The sequence below is a fragment of the Chiloscyllium punctatum genome, chromosome 5 (genome assembly GCF_047496795.1).
Source record: "Chiloscyllium punctatum isolate Juve2018m chromosome 5, sChiPun1.3, whole genome shotgun sequence".
Taxonomy (NCBI): domain Eukaryota; kingdom Metazoa; phylum Chordata; class Chondrichthyes; order Orectolobiformes; family Hemiscylliidae; genus Chiloscyllium; species Chiloscyllium punctatum.
In genome coordinates, this window is record NC_092743.1 from 13117773 (window position 1) to 13136137 (window position 18365).

The following is an 18365-nucleotide window of genomic DNA, read 5'->3' on the forward strand; positions in this document are numbered from 1 at the left end:
TTTTACATTCCCATCTACAATACTGATCCGAGAAAACCCCCAATCAAGATTTACCAAAAAATTCAAATTTCAAAACCAGCCAGATGTTGAATCTTCTCTTTGTATCTTCTTCTATCTTCTTTTCTTCTTCTTAGGGTTTCTCTTTTACAGTTCGTTGATAAATAAAAGTACCTTTAAGAGAGCTATTTGACAAGCATTCTGCATGTGTTGGTGGCTTGGCAGTTCTCCCCGCTGCTCTGACTAACTGTTCCAAAATGTCTGATTTTTTTACCCCAAAGCATCAGATCGTTTCATTGGTGCTAATATTATCAAAATACTAATTCAAACTTGATTGGAGTTTAATATCTTGGGGCATAATTTAAACTGATTGACTGAATTTGAATTTGCTATATCTGTCGGTAACCCAGGTACTGCTAGCTGCTGGACCAAATGTTACATTGTACAATTTCCAGTACTCCATGTGCTTGCTAAGTCCTTCAACTCTCTTAAAGGTACAGTACACTCAACACCTTCATAATAAATATCACCTGATCCTTTAAACTGATGCTCTCCATCACAGTCTGATGCTATCCCTGCACTAAGCTTTCACTCATTTTGTTTGTTCTGAGAATGTTACACATTAAGAAATATTTTGTTTTGCACAGTGTATTCCTAATTTTACTCCCCCACTTCAAACTGGTCATAAACAACAAACAGAAAGTCTCTAAGCAAATAGCCACAGGGTAAAGAGACACATAGTATAGCAGTATTACATGTTTCCATCAAATTGTAATGACTGTTTCAATTTTTAAAAGGCATGCTGCCAAACATACAGGCTGATGCTGCAGATGTTTAATTTTCACACTAACTATTCACTGTATGAATGAAACACAGGGACAATATGATTCATTTTGACAACGATAAACCTTCCATCTGCCTCTGACTTTCTCTGCTTTTACCAACAGTACATCTCTTGTGATGTTCTGCTTCCTTTTCTCTGATGTTTCTCTCTGCCATCCTCATTCTTCGGAAGAAACTGATAGTTTGAAGTCAGTTGGTGTACAGCAGAATAAAGTAGTGTTCACCTTTGGCCTCTCTCTGGTCTGTGAAATATGCCGGGTAGAAAATAAAGACAAAGCAGCTGTTCCAAGGGGAAGGTCAAAGGTTATTATCAGAAGTTTGTAATAATTGCTTCCTTCACTGTCACAGCCCCGCCTCACCTCACCCACGACTTAAGTGACAGATTCATAAATCAAGAGACACCAACAAACAACAGAGCTTCTCATCCATTGAAATCATTACGGACCAAATCTCTATGCAGTGACTGGGAGTGAGATCAAGTGCCAAGAGTCACGGGGTGACTTGTGCTGTTCATGTTCCAAGTGAAGTAAAAAGATCCATTCTTGTCAAAAAAATAAGATATGCAAGCTGCTGGACTTTGATCACAAAAGCAGTGGAGGGGTGGCATCGAGAGACTCTAAGCTTCTTAGCGATGTGTGCTGACTTATTCAGGATGGTTTCAGTCTTCAAGTTGTAAATCCGCACTTCACTTATCCTGTGGAAGAGGATCTGAATTTACATGTTTCTGATCGAAGTCAAGGTGGTGCAATCTCAAGTCGAGAAAAAGTTCTTGCATCTTTTACAAAGACGGCTTGCGAGAAGGTAGTTCTCAAAATGTGAGATTTTTCTGGAGAATTGTACAGTCTTAATTAGACTGTCAAAAGATAACACACAGTTCATTCAGATGGGCTTCATCATTTAAACACTGGAGAGTCCACATAATTTTGAATTACATTTCCAAGTGTATCATTATCTAAAAAATACACCAATGTGACGAACAATTCAGTTAAATGTTAATAAATGTTACAGACAATAAAAATGTATTTTGTAATGTTGTGATTCTTGATCTTGCTGCTGTTATCATCATCATTTTTCTTAACAAATATATAATTAATACTCCCAAAGGCTTCATGCTGCAATAATGGATGATGAATGAATTTATCCAATTGCATATTTTAATTTACATTTTTTTCTTATGCACATCTAAAGTTGTTGGATCATCCACTGTCTGTTTTCAGATAGAGTTTTCATACTACAGTATTCTCCAGGTCTCTCTCAGACTCTGGGAATGGAGGGGGAGCTGGTTACAGTATTCTCCCAGTCTCCCTCAGACACTGGGAATGGTGGGGGTGCTGGTTACAGTATTCTCCCAGTCTCCCTCCAACATGGGGAATGGAGGGGGCGCTGGTTATAGTAATCTCCAAGTGTCCCTCCAACATGGGGAATGGTGGGGGTGCTGGTTACAGTGTTCTCCCAGTCTCCCTCAGGGACACGGAATGGTGGGGGTGCTGGTTACAGTATTCTCCCAGTCTCCCTCACTCACTGGGAAGGGTGGGTGTACTGGTTACAGTAATCTCCCGCTCTCCCTCAGACATGGGGAATGGTGGATACACTGGTTACAGTAATCTCCCGGTCTCCCTCAGACACGGGGAATGGTGGGGGTGCTAGTTACAGTGTTCTCCCAGTTCCCTCAGACACTGGGAATGGTGGGGGTGCTGGTTACAGTATTCTCCCAGTCTCCCTCCAACATGGGAAATGGAGGGGGTGTTGGTTATAGTAATCTCCAAGTGTCCCTCCAACATGGGGAATGGTGGGGGTGCTGGTTACAGCGTTCTCCCAGTCTCCCTCAGGGACACGGAATGGTGGGGGTGCTGGTTACAGTATTCTCCCAGTCTCCCTCAGACACTGGGAATGGAGGGGGTGCTGGTTATAGTATTCTCCCAGTCTCCCTCACTCACTGGGAATGGTGGGGGTGCTGGTTACAGTAATCTCCCAGTCTCCCTCAGACACTGTAAATGGTGGGGGTGCTGGTTACAGTATTCTCCCAGTCTCCCTCAGACACTGGGAATGGTGGGGGTGCTGGTTACAGTGTTCTCCCAGTCTCCCTCAGGGACACGGAATGGTGGGGGTGCTGGTTACAGTATTCTCCCAGTCTCCCTCAGACACTGGGAATGGTGGGTGTACTGATTACAGTAATCTCCCAGTCTCCCTCAGACACTGGGAATGGTGGGGGTGCTGGTTACAGTGTTCTCCCAGTCTCCCTCAGACACTGGGAATGGTGGGGGTGCTGGTTACAGTAATCTCCCGCTCTCCCTCAGACACTGGGAATGGTGGGGGTGCTGGTTACAGTAATCTCCCAGTCTCCCTCAGGGACACGGAATGGTGGGGGTGCTGGTTACAGTAATCTCCAAGTGTCCCTCCAACATGGGGAATGGTGGGGGTGCTGGTTACAGTATTCTCCCAGTCTCCCTCCAACATGGGAAATGGAGGGGGTGTTGGTTATAGTAATCTCCAAGTGTCCCTCCAACATGGGGAATGGTGGGTGTACTGGTTACAGTAATCTCCCGCTCTCCCTCAGACACTGGGAATGGTGGGGGTGCTGGTTACAGTAATCTCCCACTCTCCCTCAGGGACACGGAATGGTGGGGGTGCTGGTTACAGTGTTCTCCCGCTCTCCCTCAGACACTGGGAATGGTGGGGGTGCTGGTTACAGTAATCTCCCACTCTCCCTCAGGGACACGGAATGGTGGGGGTGCTGGTTACAGTAATCTCCCGCTCTCCCTCAGACCCTGGGAATGGTGGGTGTACTGATTACAGTAATCTCCCAGTCTCCCTCAGACACTGGGAATGGTGGGGGAGCTGGTTACAGTATTCTCCCAGTCTCCCTCAGACACTGGGAATGGTGGGGGTGCTGGTTACAGTGTTCTCCCAGTCTCCCTCCAACATGGGAAATGGAGGGGGTGTTGGTTATAGTAATCTCCAAGTGTCCCTCCAACATGGGGAATGGTGGGTGTACTGGTTACAGTAATCTCCCGCTCTCCCTCAGACACTGGGAATGGTGGGGGTGCTGGTTACAGTAATCTCCCACTCTCCCTCAGACTCTGGGAATGGTGGGGGTGCTGGTTATAGTGTTCTCCCAGTCTCCCTCAGACACTGGGAATGGTGGGGGTGCTGGTTACAGTATTCTCCCAGTCTCCCTCCAACATGGGGAATGGTGGGTGTACTGGTTACAGTAATCTCCCGCTCTCCCTCAGACCCTGGGAATGGTGGGTGTACTGATTACAGTAATCTCCCAGTCTCCCTCAGACACTGGGAATGGTGGGGGTGCTGGTTACAGTGTTCTCCCAGTCTCCCTCAGACACTGGGAATGGAGGGGGTGCTGGTTACAGTGTTCTCCCAGTCTCCCTCAGACACTGGGAATGGTGGGGGTGCTGGTTACAGTATTCTCCCAGTCTCCCTCCAACATGGGAAATGGAGGGGGTGCTGGTTATAGTAATCTCCAAGTGTCCCTCCAACATGGGGAATGGTGGGTGTACTGGTTACAGTAATCTCCCGCTCTCCCTCAGACACTGGGAATGGTGGGGGTGCTGGTTACAGTAATCTCCCAGTCTCCCTCAGGGACACGGAATGGTGGGGGTGCTGGTTATAGTAATCTCCAAGTGTCCCTCCAACATGGGGAATGGTGGGGGTGCTGGTTACAGTAATCTCCCGCTCTCCCTCAGACACTGGGAATGGTGGGGGTGCCGGTTACAGTAATCTCCCAGTCTCCCTCAGGGACACGGAATGGTGGGTGTGCTGGTTACAGTAATCTCCCAGTCTCCCTCAGACTCTGGGAATGGTGGGGCTGCTGCTTACAGTAATCTCTCAGTTGCATGAGTCTTACTAGTGGTGTCAGTGTGAATCTGACTCGTCTCTGCCACAGGCTTGAGGATGCATTTTAAAATTGAGTTACCAAGACAATTGATAAATATGTAAAGAAATGTTTTTTAAAAGTTGACAGCATAGTGGTTGAAATTACTCCAGAATAGACTGGTATCCCATCACAATGTCACCCTGTATTTTCACATGGAGACTCTTTTACACTGATCCAGCTCTCAGAGTGAACAGAACCTCTGATACTCCTGTTTATATCTGTCAGCCAGGGCTCCTTGTTTGGACCAGATTAACATCACCAATCAGTGAACGCTCAGATACACACACCAAGAGACACACACCCATCACCCACACAAACACAACACAACCCACATGCACACACTCCTATGCACCTACTCCCCACACACTACCAACTCACACAGATCCCCACTCACCCACACTCACAAACACACACACACCTTACCTACACACCCCCACACATGCATACCCACACACAAACACCCACATGCACCCATACACATGAACACATTCCCCACCCAACACACACAAACACACACGTCACACACACATACTTGCATCCAGACACACACGCACCCCCACACACATACACCTCACACACACAGACACACACCCAGACACACACGCTACCCCACACTCACACAAACACGAGCACACAGACACATCGCCCATAGAGACGCACATTTATCCAAAACCTTCTCCCGTACTCACCCTCTCAATTACATGCACAGACTGTTTTCTAACACTCACTTACACAGTGACTCACACTTAGAGACCCTCGCTCCACATTTGTACACTCAAATACACATGCACAACTCTCTCCTCTATATCCAAACACTTGCATATACACCGATCCACTTGCAATGGCTGTCGACCCACTCACACACGCACAGGCACACTCACCCACTAACTCAGATCATTCTCCCAAGCAATCACAGGATCATATACATTTACATAGCACCTCCTCCTTGGCACGCACTCACGTACACTCTCATATGTACACACATACTCAGCAGACGCTCCTCTCACCCTCAAACTCATACACACTTATGCACACACACACACACACTCTCACACACACACACAGAAACTTCACCCCCACACACACAAACAAACATAGAATTACTGAGTCTCACCCGCACACATCTCAAAACACTGACACATACGCACTCACACACGCAGTCACAGACACATACACCCTCCTCCTACACACTCACACATACTGGCACACAGGTCCACATGGCCAATCTCATTATACTCACTGCAGTGGTATTATCACTGGACCATTTATACCGACACCCAGGTATTAGATTAGATTACTTACAGTGTGGAAACAGGCCCTTCGGCCCAACAAGTCCACACCGCCCCGCTGAAGCGTAACCCACCCATACCCCTACATCTACATCTACCCCTTACCTAACACTACGGGCAATTTAGCATGGCCAATTCACCTGACCTGCACATCTTTGGACTGTGGGAGGAAACCGGAGCACCCGGAGGAAACCCACGCAGACACGGGGAGAACGTGCAAACTCCACACAGTCAGTCGCCTGAGGCGGGAATTGAACCCGGGTCTCTGGCGCTGTGAGGCAGCAGTGCTAACCACTGTGCCACCGTGCCGCCCAAATTGTTCTGGGGATCCAGGTTTGAATTCCAAAAGAGAGATGATGGAATTTCAATTCAATAAAAATCTGGAATTAAGAGTCTAATGATGACCATGAAACTATTGTTGGAAAGACCCAGCTTTAAGGAAGAAATCTGTCATCCTTACCCGGTCTGGTCTACATGTGACTCCGGACCCACAGCAATGTGCTTCACTTTTAACTGCTCTCTGGCCAGTTAAAGACAGACCATAAATGCTGGCCAAATCATTGACACCCTCATCCAGCAATTGAATAATAAAACCATATAACAATACTTGCCTTCATCCAGAGAGTATGGAGGACCGGTGGAATTCTCTGCCACAGAAAGCAGTTGAGGCCAAAATGTTGAACATTTATTGAAATATTTTCAAGAAAGTGTTTGATACAGTTCTCAGGGCTAAAGGGTATGGACAGAAAGCAGGAACAGTTGGATGATCAGCCTTGTTCATATTGAATGGCAGAGCAGGCTTAAAGGGCTGAATGGCCTCCTCCTACTCCTTAACAATTCTGTGAGACTGTGACTTGGCCACTGATTGATTGGAAGTTTCTTTTGGCCGATGGTGTCCTGGATCCTGACGGGTTTCTACCTCTGTAGCTGATTTAATCCCAGTCTTGAGTTAGCTGCTGCTTTATTGCTCGCTCTTTTGTTTCCGTATTGCAGGGTTCTGGGTTCAGTTCCAATCCAAGGCTTGAGAACTAAAATCAAGGGACCAAGGGAACACTACACTGTCAGAGGTGTTGCCTTTTGGGTGAGACCTTGATCCAATGTCCCACCTGCACTCTCGCATCAACCTGAAAGAATCCATAGAACTATTTCAAAAAAGAACAGATTTCTGCTTGGAATTCTGGCCAATGCTTATCACACAAGCAACATAAACAAAAAAGTAAAGCTCAGTGTCACTTTGCTTCTTTGGGGAGTCATTAAAGCAGGGATTTCAGTTCAAAAGCATTTCATTGGCTATAAGCATTTGGAGATATAAAGCAGACAAAGTAGTCAATAAATGCAAGCTTTTCTTTCAATTCACCCTATTTTCCACCCAGATGAGGAAAAAAAATATGGAACCAGACCAAGATCTACTGGTGTATACTGGTTTTGATCTGGTCAGATCTCAATTTGTTGGAGGTGACCACTCTTGCCATAAAGGAAGTGCAGTGGAGGTTCACTGGACTGCTTCCAAGAATGCTTTATAATGCTCTGGTCAGACCATATTTAGAGTATTGTGCGCAGGAAGGATATACTGGCCCTGGAGCATGTTCAGAGCAGGTTCATGAGAATGGTCCCAGGAATGAAAAGTTTAACATATGAGGACTCTGGATCTGTGCTTGATGGAGGTTAGAAGGATGAAGGGGGGGGGGGGGGGTCTAACTGAAACCTACAGAATGCTGAATGGTCTGGACAGAGTGAATGTTGGGAAGATGTTTCCATTGGTAGGAGAGAAAGGACCTGAGGACACAGCCTTAGAATAAAGGGAAGAGATTTTAGAACAGAGATAAAGATAAACTTCTTCAGCCAGAGAGTGGGGAATCTATGGAATTCATTGTCACAGAAGATTGTGGATGTCAGGTCATTAGCGTATTTAAGATTGAGATAGGTAAGTTCTTGAGTATCAAGGGGATCAAGGGTTATGGGGAGAAAGCTGGTAAATGGGGTTGAGAAACTTATCAGCCATGATTGGATAGTGGAGCAAACTCGATGGGCTGAATGGCCTAATTTTTGTTCCTATGTTTTATGTTCTTATGCAATGGCCGTCCTGTGCAGGGGGGACAGTTTCAAATGAGCATACATTCATGACAGTTTCAGAGGATGCTGGGAGACGAAATATTTAAAATTCTAACAGGGCTGGGCAGACTAGATGCAGGAAGGATGCCATCACTGATTGAGGAGCCTAGAACTGGGTACTGAGTCTCAGAAAGCGGGGTAGGCTCTTTAGGACTGAGATGAGGAACAGTGGGTAATGGGCCTGTGGAATCCTCGACAATATAAGGCTGGGGAGGTCATGTCAGTGAAGATATTCAAGAAAGAGACAGATGATGTTTTTAGATTTTACAGGCATCAAGGCTATGGGAGAAAGCAGGAATAAGGTGTTGAGGTAAAGGATCAGCCATAATCATGTTGAATGCGAAGCTGATTATTTTTGTGCATCCATTGGAATGTTACAGTGAAGTACTGTACTTCACAAACTCTGGGATCTTAGACTCGGTCACACGTCTGGAATGCTTGAGAGATGTCAGAAATTGCAAGATGAATGCAAACTCTGGAAGCTGAGATGCTTGAAGAGTGCTGTGCTTAATAGCATGTACAAAACAACAGGAATACTGTTTTTGGGTGGCACGGTGGCTCAGTGGTTAGCACGAGTGCCTCACAGTGCCAGGGACCTGCATTCAATTCCAGCCTCAGGCAATTGTCTGTGTGGAGTTTGCAGATTCTCTCTGTGTCTGCATGGCCTTCCTTCCACAATCCAAAGATGTGCAGGTTAGTAGTGGCTGTATTGGCTGTAGTGTTCAGGAATGTGTAGGTTAGGCGAATTAGTCAGGGTTAAATATAGAGTAGAGAAATGAGTCTGGTTGTGTTACTCTTTGGAGGGTTAGTGTGGGCCTGTTGGGCTGAAAGGCCTGTTTCCACAATGTAAGGATTCTAATTCTACTTTTGTCCGTGGCATTGCTCAAAGTGAATCCGAGGTGAGAGTGAAGTATACCAACAGGAGCATTATACTCCATAGAGCTGATGAAGTTAGAGCGACTGAAAAAGTCAAATTTGATTAATATGCAATGTATTATTTGCTTGGGTTTCTCTACATCCTTTGGGGATTGAATTCTGTGACTTTATCCAATTATTTTGTGAATGCCAGAAATTAAAGCCCTGGACTGTCATTCTCATTTATCCTGTCAAAGTGTTGGTGTTCTTTACTTATCCAAGTAAGTTGTGTTTTCCACCTGTCTGTCCATTTGTCTCAGCTGTTCATACCTTTCAGAAGTTTTTACACTATTGTCTTCACTATTTACTAAGTTCTCTACTATTGTACCATTCAAAACTGTCCTCCATGTGGCCATGTTCATGTTCTTTGTATCATTGGGTGCCAAGGAGAACTGAGGATTACTATCTGGTGAAAATCCATTTTCAACTTCTCGCCATTCGAAATCATAATAATTTACGTTAACATTTTAGGCTCATTCTTGGCAATGCAAATGACAGCAAGGCCAGTATTTGTTGCCCATCAGCAATTGCACTTGAGAAGCTACAGTCATTCCAACTTGTCAAACCATTGCAATCCATGTGATGTAGATACGCCTATGAGGCTGTCATTTAGGTCATTTTTGAAACTGTTAAAAAATAGCTATGTTATTCCAAGTCAAAATGACATGTAACTTGAAAGAGAACTCACAGATGGTTGTATTCTACATTGTAGTGTCCCTGTGCTTTGAAAAGTGCAATGTAAATACTTGGCAATACCATGTAGAGTTGTGAGTCTGCAAGCAGGAATAGAGGATCTGAAATAGTAGCTGCTTCATAAAGGAATCAAGTTGCTCATGTGCCTTCAATTCTAAGATACTGGCTGTCTCCACCCCAAGGTCCTCACTCTATGCCCTTGTCCTGATAGAAGCTATTGGTCCTAATGATAGTATCACAGGAGTTTTGGTAAATTGGTGAATAATCTCCAGATGGTGCACACTGATGTCATTATGCACATGTTGGAGGATTTACATTCCAGGGAGGTGATGGACAGATTATTTATCCCAGTCAGTGTTGAGTGTTTGAAGACTGGTTGGAGCCATTCTCAACCAGATAATTGGAATTTATTCCATAACATTCCTGAATTATACATCATAGATGGTGAATTGAGACTGGAAATCAGGAAATGTGTTACTGACAACAGTGTTTGACCAACTCTGTAGCTAGACTATGTATGTTACTGGTCCAGCACTAGTTCTGGTCAATAGTAATGTTGATAGTGGAGGATTCAATAATGTTAATGCTGTTGAGTGTCAACAGGCGATAGTTAGATTCTCTCTTGTTGGAGATGGAAAGAACTGGTGAAGGGCTCATCCTTGAAATGTTGGACTTCCTGCTCCTTGGATGCTGCCTGACCAACTGTGCATTTCCAGCACCACACTCTTTGAATGTTTCTGTTAGCCAACCAATCAATGTTATTATATTTCTTTCTATAGCATGAAGCAGAGACCCTATTGAACATCTCCAAAAAAATCCACATACACTGAATCTATTGTATTCTTGTTATTGATCTCAAATTTCTTTACTTTTAATAAACTCTATTGACATTGTCAGATACAACTTGACTTTAATAAATCATTGTTGGCTATGCTCGATTAACTCACGTAATAAGCTTATTTTGTCTGTTTAACAAGGAGCTTTAACTCTCCAATTTGATTTCCCTGGCTGGGAGTTTTCAAAACAGGAGTTGAAGTGCATGGACTGTAACAGTTCAAGAAGGTAGCTTACCACCATCTTCTCAAAAGGGCAACTAGAAACAGGCAGAGAGTGCCAGCCAAACCAATGACGCCCACATCTCACAAGTGACTGACAAAAAAGACTGGTAAAAAGCCTCCCATCTCCTGAGGCATTAATCAAGAGCTTCAACTGCTTATGATTAGATTACCTACAGTGTGGAAACAGGCCCTTCGGCCCAACAAGTCCACACCGACCCTCCGAAGAGCAACCCAGCTAGACTTTTACATTTATCCCTGACTAATGCACCTAACACTATGGGCAATTTAGCATGGCCCATTCACCTGACCTGCACATCTTTGGACTGTGGGAAGAAACCGGAGGAACCCCACGCAGACACTGGGAGAATGTGCAAACCCCACACAGCCAGTCGCCTGTGGCAGGACTCGAACCCAGGTCCTGGTGCTGTGTTAACCACTGAGCCACCATGCCACCCACCATTATCAGTTTCCTGCTGAAGAGGTTGGAGCAAGACTGCTGCCACAGGCTTGGAAAGGGGATTGAGCAGTTGGGGGAAATGGTTGGGAGACAGCATTGATTGGCATCAATGGGACATGAGGAATGGAAGAGGAAGAAAGAAGATATGATGAGGGCAACAGGGGAGCCCAAGACCATCTATTCCTTACACAGCTCCCCAATTCAAATGACAGTCAGTTCGTCCAGCAGAGGTCCAAATGTGAATGAGGAACAGAAGGCGAAACGTTTCTTGTAGCCTGCTCTACAAATTGATAAGATCAGTTTGCATTTGGAATTCCACATTCCCATCCATCCCAATAACTAGCCTAACTGGTATACATCTTCCTCTACCTTAAAATTAGTCAAAGACTTTGCCTCCACCATCTACTGAGGAAGACTATTTATTAGGGAGTTTTGAGAAGATTTATAGCTTAGGTTGAGGTTCTAGATGTAAGTTTGCTCACTTAGCTGGAAGGTTCGTTTTCAGATGTTTCATCACCGTACTAGGTAACATCATCAGTGAGCCTCTGGTAAAGCACTGGTGTTATGACCTGCTTAGTATTTATGTGTTTAGGTTTCCTTAGGCTGATGATGCCATTCCCGGTGCTGATGTTATTCCCCCTTCCCATCACCCCAAGAAAGGACAACACCTACCCAAGGAAACCTAAACACAAATAGAAAGTGGGTCATAAAACCAGTGCTTCACTGGAGGCTCACTGACCATGTTACCTTATATGGTGACAGACCATCTGAAACTGAACCTTTCACTCAGCGAGCAAACTTACATCCAGAAGAGAATTTATAGTTGCACAACTCTCTGACTTGCTCACCTTCTCAGTCCCAAAATGGCGGCCCTAATTTCAAACCAGTGTCCCCCTCAGATCTAGACTGACCTACAAGAGGAAACCTTGTCCAGACTATTCAAGGTCTTATAAATATCAATATAATCAACCCTCGCTCCTCTAAACTGCAATGAAAATAAGTCCAGTCTGTCCAATCATGCCTCCATCCCATTCTACGGTCAGTTTGAGAAGTCTGCTCTGAGCCACTTCTCATGTATTTACACCTTTCCTTAACTAAGGAAACCAAAATTACACACAGTCATTGAGATGTGGTCTTCACAATGGCCAGTGTTTCTGAAGCATAGTGTTCTTAACTTTTATAGTCAATTCCCTCCTTCGTGAGTAAACAGCAACAGGCTTTATTAAACAGAGCAGCAACCCATCCCTGACCTTGTTCCTCCATTATTTCCTCCTCATCCTCATATCTAAAAATATAATGTGTACCCAACTTCCCATCTCCCTCTTTCAACCTTCATTATATCAAGAATATTAATTTACCAAAAATTCTCCTTTGTTGAACATTTTCATTGTTAAACATTTTGTTCTGGTGACCCAAACCCCAGTTAATCTGCTAGTCCTCAATCTTTCCTGCAGGTTCAGCCAGTCTAAGCAAAGGATATACTCTCATACATTAATGTAATTGAAAGGAAAATTACCATAGTCCTCATCAGTGAGAGACAACTGGTGGCAAGTTTAAGCTAAAGGTTTACCACACCTCAGGTAAGCGATGAGGTTCTGAAGGTGGGACCATCATGCTAACACCTGCCAGTGCAGGAATTGAACCCGCACCTCAGAGACCAGCAGCATCGTAAACCAGCCATCCAATCAACTGATTCTCAATATAACTGCGCACATCATCCTTCTCATTATGAAGGCTCAAAGCCTCTTTCTAAAAGGATTGAAAACTTCATTCTCTTAATCTGGATATGTCAGGCTCTGTGGTCACTTCACTGACTGCAGAATTGCTTTGAATTTTCACTGGCGCTGGAATGGGCACTAGGTTACCCAGGTGGAGCTGTTGTCATTTCATCTCCAGAGCAGGTTCTGTGCAACACGCTGACAACTTTCCTTCTTTATCTCCTTCAGTAAGCCTCTTCAAAAGCAATCACTGGATTTTCAGGAACTGTGTCCCTGGAACCAAGATCTTCAGCACTGTCTGAAATCCCAGATACTATTATGTTGCAATCCCAACAATCTAATATCATCTACTCGGTGGAATTACTGTAGGGCTTGTATTTCATCCAGAGATTAGAGTGGAGCTGGAAAAGCACAACAGGTCAGGCAGCATCCAAGGAACAGGAAAATCAATGTTTCAGGCAAAAAGCCCTTCATCAGGAAATGATTTCCAGCATCTGCAGTCCTCACTTTTGCCTATTTGAATTTCATCCAGGATGACTTGTAAAGACATTATTGTCTAGGTTCTAGAAATATGGCTTATTATTAATTTCCAGACCTTAATCTATTTTTTGTACTCATTCACTCGATGTGAGCATCACTGGAGCAGCATTGAGTGGCCATCACTAATTGCTCTTGAATGGATTCCCAAGAGACCATAGGAGTAGAATTAGGCCATTCAGCGCATTGAGTCTACTCTGTCATTCAAGGAGATAGTGACTGACTTGATAACTCTCAACTCGACTTTCTTGCTTTTCCCAAGAAACACTTGATCCCCCTCTACTGATTAAAAATCTGTCTGCCTCATATAACCCAGCCTTAACAGCCCTCTGCAGTAAAGCATTCCACAAATTCACTCTACTCTGACAGAAGCAACTCTTCCTTAACTCTGTTAAGACCATAAGATATAGGAGTGGAAGTAAGGCCATTCGGCCCATCGAGTCCACTCCGCCATTCAATCATGGCTGATGCGCATTTCAGCTCCACTTGCCAGCGTTCTCCCCGTAGCCCTTAATTCCTCTAGACAACAAGAACCTATCAATCTCGGCCTTGAAGACATTTAGCGTCCCGGCTTCCACTGCACTCCGTGGCAATGAATTCCACAGGCCCACCACTCTCTGGCTGAAGAAATGTCTCCGCATTTCCGTTCTGAAATGACCCCCTCTAATTCTAAGGCTGTGTCCACGGGTCCTAGTCTCGTGGACACAGCCTTAGAATTAGAGGGGGTCATTTCAGAACGGAAATATGTTGGAAATGTGCAACCTCTTACTCTGAAATTATGCTGTCTGGTCCTACAGGAGCAGCAACCTTTGTGCATCTGCCCTGTCAAATCTTCTGAGAACATGGTATTTTTCAGCTCGGTTGCCTTTCTTTCAGCCACCTTACGAACTGCTGCAGTCAATTCGATGTTGGTTCCAGTGGGTGGACAAGGAATCCAATCCTGGTAATTGGTTGGCCATCTGAAGAACCCAATCTCAAATTAATTTCATTGGTTTATATCAATGTCAGACATTGATTTCAAATCAATTTATCAGCCAGTCATTAATACTGATTTACTGTGGCTTGACTTCATAGTGCATGTTATTTACTTTGTCAATGAATTCTAATTAGTACTCCCAATTACTTGCATACTCAGTTTAAGTACTGCTAACTATGGTTCTTCATCTTACAAATAATTGTTGTTCATTAGTTTGTGAGCAAAAGTTAATTTATTAGCTCAGTCATTTGTGGGGTTATTCCAAGTGAAACAGTTCGAAACTAAACGATCATCTGCAGAAAGCAAGACTTGCATTTACGTAGCACCTTCCCTGCCCGCACAATGTCAGAATATACATTGCAGTCAATGAGGATTTCTTGAAGCGCAATCACTGTTGTAACGAAGAAACCACAGGAGCTAATTTAGGTACAGCAAGCTCCCACAGACAGTGATGTGATAATAATCAGCAAATCCGTCTTTTTCTTGTGCGTGAGGCCACATTTGTGCAGAGAAGCAGAGTCACCTTTCAAGTCACTGTTCCGACGAAAGGCCACTCGACCTGAAATGTTAACTCATATATCTTCACAGACCTGCTGAGACTGGGCACTGATCTTTGCTCTTATTTCAGTTTTCCAGCATTAGCAGAATTTTGTTTGAGAATCTGCTTTTATGTGATGTGGAAGCTGGGGTAAACATGGACTGGGATGCCAGGGAGAGCGCCCCTTTATTTTTTCCTAGAAATAATATCAAAATTTGGCCTAATTTTAACATTTTCTCCAATAGACAGCACCTCTGTAAGTGCCCCTTGCACTGAACTGATGAGTCAACCAGGATTTTCTATGTGGTCTGATACAACACAATTTAGTCATCCAAATTTTGGCACTCTTGCCTCTAAGGCATAACCTGGTTGGCAAACCTGAGACAATCCCTTGAGGAGAGCTAAGGTTAAGACCTTAAGGATGTTACCAATGCCTTTGAAGAGCATTTTAGCAGAGTATTGATTCTAGGGTCCTTACAACAGAGAATATTCTCAGTCTACATGACTTACCTTGGCTGACTGAACTGTTGGCCAAAGTTTCTGGAAGATTCTAAGGGCTTTCAGTGAAACAATTATCAAAGGCATTTCAGATAAATAAAATTGACATTTTCGGAGGATGAACCGGGTCACAGTAGTGTGAATTGCTTATTGTCCAATCAGCCACAGGGCTCCCATCACTTGGTTCACCAATAGTTGTTGGTGCAGTCTTGAAACAGCCTATTGTGGATTGGGTGTGTGCCCTGAGGGTTCTCAGAGGCTGGCACATGACAGATGCCAATGTCCCATGGATGTGGGGTGTGTATGCCCAGTGTCCATGGACCACTGTCTGAGATATTGGCGCCCAATATCAAGGTCCTTTGCAGTTAACATCCAAGCAAATCTGTTATTTCTGCCTTTGCTGGTATTGAGCTTATAAGACCATAAGACATAAGAGCAGAAATTAAGCCATTCAGCCCTTCAAGTCTGCTCTGCCATTCAATCATAGTTAACAAATTCTCAAACTCATTCTCCCACTTTTTCTCTATAACCCTTGACCTCCTTTGTCAATTAAGAAACCTTTCTATCTCTATCTTAAATCTACTCAATGACCTGGCCTCACAGCCTTCTGTGGCAATGAATTCCATAGATTCACCACTCTCTGGCTGAAGAAGTTTCTCTTTATCTCCCTTCTAATGAAGACGTTTCTCCTTATTGGCTACATTTTCCAAGATGGGAGTCTGGACATTAATGTTGTGAGTTGGATGATTAACAAAGGGGTTAAAAATCAACAATGACCATGAATTGGCAACCCATTGCTGTCCAGCGAGAAACTCATTCACGCCATTTGTAAAAAGATGTAAAAGATATAGAAAGAAGATGTAGACAATCATGATGGACCTCACTACACTTGTTGCCCAATGCTGCCACCCATCTCACCATAACCCACTATATTTAGACCCCTGTAAGATTTGTCCCAACATTTTGCTTCCAACGTGACCCTCCTTCAAAAGTAAAGTCACATTAGACCCGAAACATTAGCTGTTTCTCTCTCCACAGATGCTGCCAGACCTGCTGGGTCCCTCCAGCACTGTGTTTTTTTTTTAGATTTTGAAAGTTTCCTATGCATGGTGTCTATTTCAGAAGTAAGACCAAGCCTTAATAAAACATTTGGTTCATCCTCAGCTGGAATATTGTATCCAAATCTGACTGCCAAGCTTTCTGAAGGATGGGAGGTCTTTCAAGAAGGTGCAGAAATGATTTGCAAGACTGGTTCCAAGGTTGTGGAACTTCTTGGGTGTGTGGATAGATTGTAGAAGATGGAACTGCACTCCTCAGAGAAGAGAAGGTTATAGAAGCAGTCTGAAATGGTGAAGGTATAGGCACAAGGTCACTTGTGGGAGTTATGTACAGGTTCCCTAGGAGTGACCACATTGTAGGACAGGTAACACTGAAGGGTTAATAGGAGCTTGTCAAAAGGTATAGCAAATATCATGGGGTTTTTTTAAACATACATATAGACAGGAAAATATTACATAGGTAAAAGGCAGTCTAGTCAAGGAGTTTTGTGAAAATTTCTTAGACCAGCAAGTTACTGCAGCAACCAGAGGCTGCACTCAACCTGGCTTTGACCATAGAGATTGGATTAACTCCGACCTCATAGCAAAGTGCCCCTGGGTAGCAGCAACCATAACGTGATTGTTTAAATTCAAAATAATAGTCTTGGATCCACTTAATGTAAAATTCAAAGGCAATTTTAAGCACATGAAAGTAAAGTTAGCAAACTTGAACTGGCAATTTAGGTTAAGGGGTAGGTCAGTAGAAATGCAGTGACAAACATTTAAGGGGATATTTTCAAAGATGCAGAATAAATACATTCCAACACATAAGCATAATTGAAGGACATTCTGCCATCCTTAGTTAACTGAAGAAAATCAAAGATAGTACTAAATTCAAAATAGAAATGTACAACTGTGCAAAGATAGGTTACAGATCAGAAGATTGACACAACATTAAAAAGGCAAAGTATTAAAAATGGGAGAAAAAAATTAGATAAGTTAGTCAAAAATAAAAATGGGTAGGAAAAGTTTCTTCGGGTATTTAGGAGAGAGTTAACAAAGCAAGTGTTAACCCTGAAGAAAATGGGTGAGGAGAATTAGTAATGGAAAAGAAAGAGAAGGTAGATGAATTGAACAGATATACTGCATCAGTCTTCATGGAAGAGGACATAAGCAACATCTCAGGAATAGCTGTGAATCAGAATTGAAAAGGATAGCAGAACTCATGAAAATTACAATTACCACGAAAAGTGTATTTACCGTATATACTGGGGTATGGGCTGAGTTTTGAAGACTTTTTTTAAGCTGAAATTAGGAGGTCAACATGTATACGAGGTATTATTTTCGAGGGGATGAAATTCATGCTTGGCATGAGTCCAAAAATGTACAAACAAGAGCCAGATCTCGATATAAAATAATAAGCAACAAAAGCAAAAAGAATTATGGCCATTATTGAAAGTTTATCTACAAAATAACTGTCTCCATTCTACCTGCTACAGTAGAACATACTGTCGTACTATATTCCAGTTACCAGTACCATTGCGTGTAGGCGTACATCCATGTACAAAAGTTAATAGGCATACCAGCAGGTGGTCAGGTCATCTATCAGGGTATTTGTATAAAATACAATTCATGAAATAAAAACAGAAGAGCAGTAAAACAAATGTTTAAAAACCTATGAAACTGTTAGTAATATCTGATAAACACTTTACATCAAAAAACCGATATTCAAAGCAAAACAATCTCTTCTCACTGTATATCACAAATATTATGGGATAGCTGTTTAAAATAGAAGTTACTGGGAC